General features: G+C 38.4%; 1 pseudogene; it reads right to left on the minus strand.

Annotated features, from left to right (window-relative positions):
• The window catches only part of LOC147553851 (25S ribosomal RNA), an 11635-nt pseudogene that overhangs the window by 5291 nt on the left and 1344 nt on the right, over window positions 1-5000 (minus strand).

A 5000-nucleotide genomic window follows, 5' to 3' on the forward strand; every position in this document is an offset into this window, starting at 1 on the left:
TGTGGTCCTTTATTGAGTCAGTTCGTTACTGTTATACAACACCTTATGTCGTACTCAATCTTTTGTATGTACTCTGCATACGGACCCGGAAGGTTTGTTTACTCCCACTTACCTTCTTGAAACTCGTGATTCAAGATTTTCTTCATTCTCCAGGAATCAAATTTCTCTGATTGCCTTTTAAATCGAAGATTCTAACTCTTGCGTGCTTTTAATCCGTCGATAGATTTCTGAAGCATGCTTGTGGACATAACTTGATTGGAAGAATCTTTATTCTTCTTGTCTCGTTTCGGGAAACACGAATGTTTCCATCCTTCTCAGTTTTCTATTTTGGAAAACCAATTTAGGTCTTTTGTTGACTTAAATTATCAAGCTTCATGTCTTGACGAGATATGGATTCCACGATGATTTTGGCTTCTAGCCAAAATCTAGAGTCAGTTTCCGTTTCTGCGCAGGTCTTTTATCTCTTCAGAAATAACCTTTATTTTCTGTGTCATTGAGATTTGACCTTTTAGGGCTTTTGAACAACAATTTGGAATTTTCTCAATTACTTTAAGATATTCCTTTAGAGACACTTTCACTTGTTTTGAGAGTTCTCCGGCGAATGACATTCGCTTTTGTGCGGTGGGTTTATAAGATCATGTCTTTAACCTTTCCTTTTCCGAGGAGCCGCAGTTTGTTGCTCTTGGTCGACTTTAATCGTCTTGTACAAGTTTCATGATTGTTCTTCATGACCCTCCATGATTTTTCTCATGATCGAATTAATCGACTTGTACTTTTCTCCCACTTATTCTTGTAATAATTAGTGCTTTTCTCCCAGACTACTAGGTGTGCTAATTATTAGAAGAATACTATCATGAGCAACAAACACTTTGTTCTCTTGATTGGTTATGGAAGAAGCCCAAATTTCTTTCAAAAAGAAATTGCGTCAGATATTAGCTAGTTTTGTAATGCTTTTACAAGCTTAGCTGTTAGACGGACTTTGGTAAGTGTGAAAACAATCGTTTATAGAATATGTCCCAAAATATTCGGAAGACTGGCTTAAACCCATCTTTGATCGAATTATGCATAGCAATGTTCGATTACTCCCACTGAATCCACCATCCCTCAGATGTGTTCCATGGAGCGAGTTGGGAAACGTTTTCTCAACTCCTTTGATGGTTATTTAGTATTTGACTCAAGTTTTTATCACTCCAATATAATCGGATGACTTAAACTCTCTTGTCAAAATGATTCTTTTACTTCGGTTTGTACTTTGTTTGAACCTTTCAAACATTCCGACTTATACTTTATGATTTGTACGTTTCCATACTTCATGAAGTTGTCAGAGTACGTATTTGAAGTTTCTCTCGTTAGCTTCTGCAAGTAAACTTATAGGTCTGCATAACACTGTATGAGTCCTGATAGATTACCAGTCTCTATGCCTTTTGAAAAGGGTGACTTTGTCAATTCAGTCCTTAAGACCCAATTGACAATGCTGAAGTTTAATGAGTTTGAATCTCTTGATTTTAGCCATTATCAATGTTAACCTTCAGTTAATTTTACCACTGGTTTAAAACATCATATGTTTCTAGAAGAACAAAATAATCACTATTAAGTTCTAAGCTAGATCAGTGTCTAAAAGAAGATTTTGATCCCTTTCAGCATCCCTAGCATTACTGCTTCTGCTCCCTCTTGGATCTTTACTTCTTTTAGTCAAGTATGTAATTCCCTTCAGCTCCCACTGAGCCGCTCACCTGGTCTTAAATACCTGATGAAGGAATTTTACGATACTTGTTTTTAACTTTGTTAGCAAGGATACGGAACCGGAATTCATAATTCCATTCCTTTTGTCCTCCAGGTGCTAAAGGTAGTTTCCTTTTAAATGGTCTAGCCATTGTTTTAGAAATATTCACAGTAATGAGGAATACTCTTGATCATGTACTCGGCAACTGCTTTTCTTTGATCAAATGTTTTTCTCACTTGACTGATCCTTTTGCCCTTTTGAATCTCAAGATCTCTTTCTTAGATTCTTTGTACCAAATCTCAAGAACCTTTCTTAGACTGGATATTCCCGTATGTTCTGCTCAGTTTGTTTGTAACAACCTGAGTGACTCATCTAAGGTCTTTATCAATCTTTGTTCAATTGAATTGGGTGATAGATGTATTCTGTTGTCTTCCCTTAGGATGACTTTCAGATTGCCTTGGAGGTCTCGTACCTCTCCATTTATGACTTCTGTAGGAATTTCTTCCTTAGTTTGTCTTAATGGTTATGCTAGCATTCATTACTCTTCCAAAGAGAATGTTATACGATTGCTTGCAAATGGCTTTTGACCTTCTCTTGTATGAGTCAACATTGGGATTGGGTATTCTAGTGACCTTCCTTTTGAATCTGAGAACTATTCTCGGATTCATTCTTCCATTCTAGGAAGTGGATCAGCACCTCCCTTAGGTGTGATTCAATGTTGAAATCGTTTGTGTCATCTTAAAACTACATAAAGAAATGGCAAAGTTTTAAAACTCGTTATCGTTTTTGAAAAACTTAGTTTTCCCACATTATTCAATAAAAATCGTCCCCGATTGAATAAGTGATTCCAAGACCCCAGTTCTTCGGAGTAAAGCGGACGAAGGCCCTACCCTTTGACTCCGTCGTTCCGGGTGAGTGAACTACTTCACTGATCATACCTTATGACTCTTGGTTGATAGATTTCATTAATGAATGACTAATCTATCCTTTTGCCTCGAGTATCCAAGACTCTCTTGCTGATCTCGTTGAGTAGAACCATTTAGACGTGTAGGCCTCTTCTATAGACCTACCCGCATTGTCCCAAGGTAGAGGAGGTACTCTGCGAAGGCCGACCCACCTTCCTCGAACAAGGGCGCAACGAGTGTCTTAATCTGGATAGGCGATTACTCAAGATTACTTTTGGGGACTTTTACGCTAGTCTGGCGTTTGTTATAGTGAACTATTTAGCCTAACTAACATCCACGACATAAAGCGTAAATAAGTAAGTAAATGCGCGCGAGAAAGTAAATCAAGCAGACATGGATCCTAGTATGGCCCCTAACCTAGAAGATCTAATCTCCTTTGGTTTTCTTCTTGTTTCGCCTTTTGGTTCGTCTAGATCTCCATCCTTGAACCTCCATTGATTTCTCCCACTCGCCTTTGGATTCCATCCTTGAGTTTTCTTCAATGGACTCATTGACCCTAAACTCTAATTACAAGACTCTAACGATTCGCAGATCGTATAAACTTGAAATTAAAATTAATTACAAAGCATGCACCCATCCGTGCTTAAAACAAGAATAAAGATATAAATCTATGGCCATACTAGTTTCCCGCATTCACATCACATGCAATCATATAATATATCAAGGCTAAGAATTATATATGCATGATTATCTTGGGAGATACTTTTGTTGACATCACATGTCACATTACGGACCTTAAGTCTAAATTCGAAGAATTCAACTAGTGGTGCGTTCCGGTTTTATCTTTTATGATTTCTAAAATCATCTTTAAGAAAAACTCCGTTTCGGGTTTTGAAAGCCCGGGTCAATTTCGGAAAAACATTGGTTCGATTCTTAATGATTTCATAAATCAATTTAAAGAGAAATCCGTTTTGGCCTTCTGGATGGCCCGGATTGATTTTGGAATTATTTGGTTGGAATCGGAAGAAATTTTGGCAAAAACTCCCACTCGAATGATGGTTCCTTTTTATGGTCCGAAAAGCCTCGAAAAAGCCCGGGACAAGTCCTAGACAAGTCCCGGCCCAAGCCCAGAAAAGGGCTCGGACAAGGTCCGGACATAGCACGGCCCATAGGCCGGCATGTCCTGGCCGAAACCTATCAAGGCCTGGTCTCGTCCTGGCCGGAGCCAGGACGCTAGTCCATGTACCAGACGCGTCCTAGACGTGTCTGGTGCTGGACCGGACCAGCACTAGGTGTCTCGGACTAGTCCGAGACACCCAGAACCTCCCAGACGCGTCTCCAAGACGCGTCTGGTCGAGTGCTCTGGACGCGTCCTAGACGCGTCCAGGAAGCTCCCTCCGCAGCTGCTGGTCGCGTCTCCAAGACGCGTCCCAACAGCTGCTCTGGACGCGTCTTCAAGACGCGTCCAGAAGCTTCTGTCGCAGCTGCTGGTCGCGTCCTAGACGCGTCTCAGCAGCTGCTCTGGATGCGTCCAGAGGACGCATCCAGGAGCTCCCGGTCCGGCCAGGAAGCTTCCTGGCCGGACACTAGGGTTTTTCAAAACCCTAGTTTCCAAAAATTTTTTTCTTTTGCAACTCTAAGTTGCTATTTTCCAAATTTAAAACTTTTCTTAAAATTTTGAAATCTTTTAGAACACTTCTAAAATTTTTACAAAACTTGTAGAAACTTTTAAAATTTCCAAATTTTGTTTTGAGAGTTTCCCAAAACTCAAAACACTTCTTTTTAGAACACTTCTAAAATTCCAAAAATTTTTGTTTTTCAAAAGTTTCCAAAACTTGAAAACAACTCTTAATCAAACCAATTTTGGATCAAAGTCTAGGTTTTTGAAAACTTTTTCAAAGAACAATTTTGAAATCTATTTGAAAAATTCTTGAATCCCATTCAAAATCAATCAATTTCTTATGTTTAAAACTCTTTTAAACATAACTATCAACTTAATCAAGCATGGATTAGTCCGAAATTCAATCTAATTGAGTTTTAAAACACTTTTAATCATCAATTTGATTCTTAATTTGAAATTCATTGAATCCCATTCAATATTATCAAATTGTGAGTTTAAATAGTTTTAAAACACTTTTAAAATATTTTTATAAACTCAATTTATCAAACTATCAATTATATCTAATATGAACTAGTTCGATTCTTAGCAAAAACTAGTTAATAGCAAGAGGCTCTGACGCCACTGTAGGGTTTTATACCCTTCTACTAGTGTTTATAGCGGAAATATGACATCTAATGTCTACACTAGTATTCCCAGGATCACATGCAAAACTAGTAATTAATCTAATGGAGATAGTGGATTACCTTAATCG

Source organism: Eschscholzia californica, unplaced genomic scaffold (genome assembly GCF_041429995.1).
Source record: "Eschscholzia californica isolate CP2 unplaced genomic scaffold, dmEscCali1.0.p SCAF_27, whole genome shotgun sequence".
Taxonomy (NCBI): Eukaryota; Viridiplantae; Streptophyta; class Magnoliopsida; order Ranunculales; family Papaveraceae; genus Eschscholzia; species Eschscholzia californica.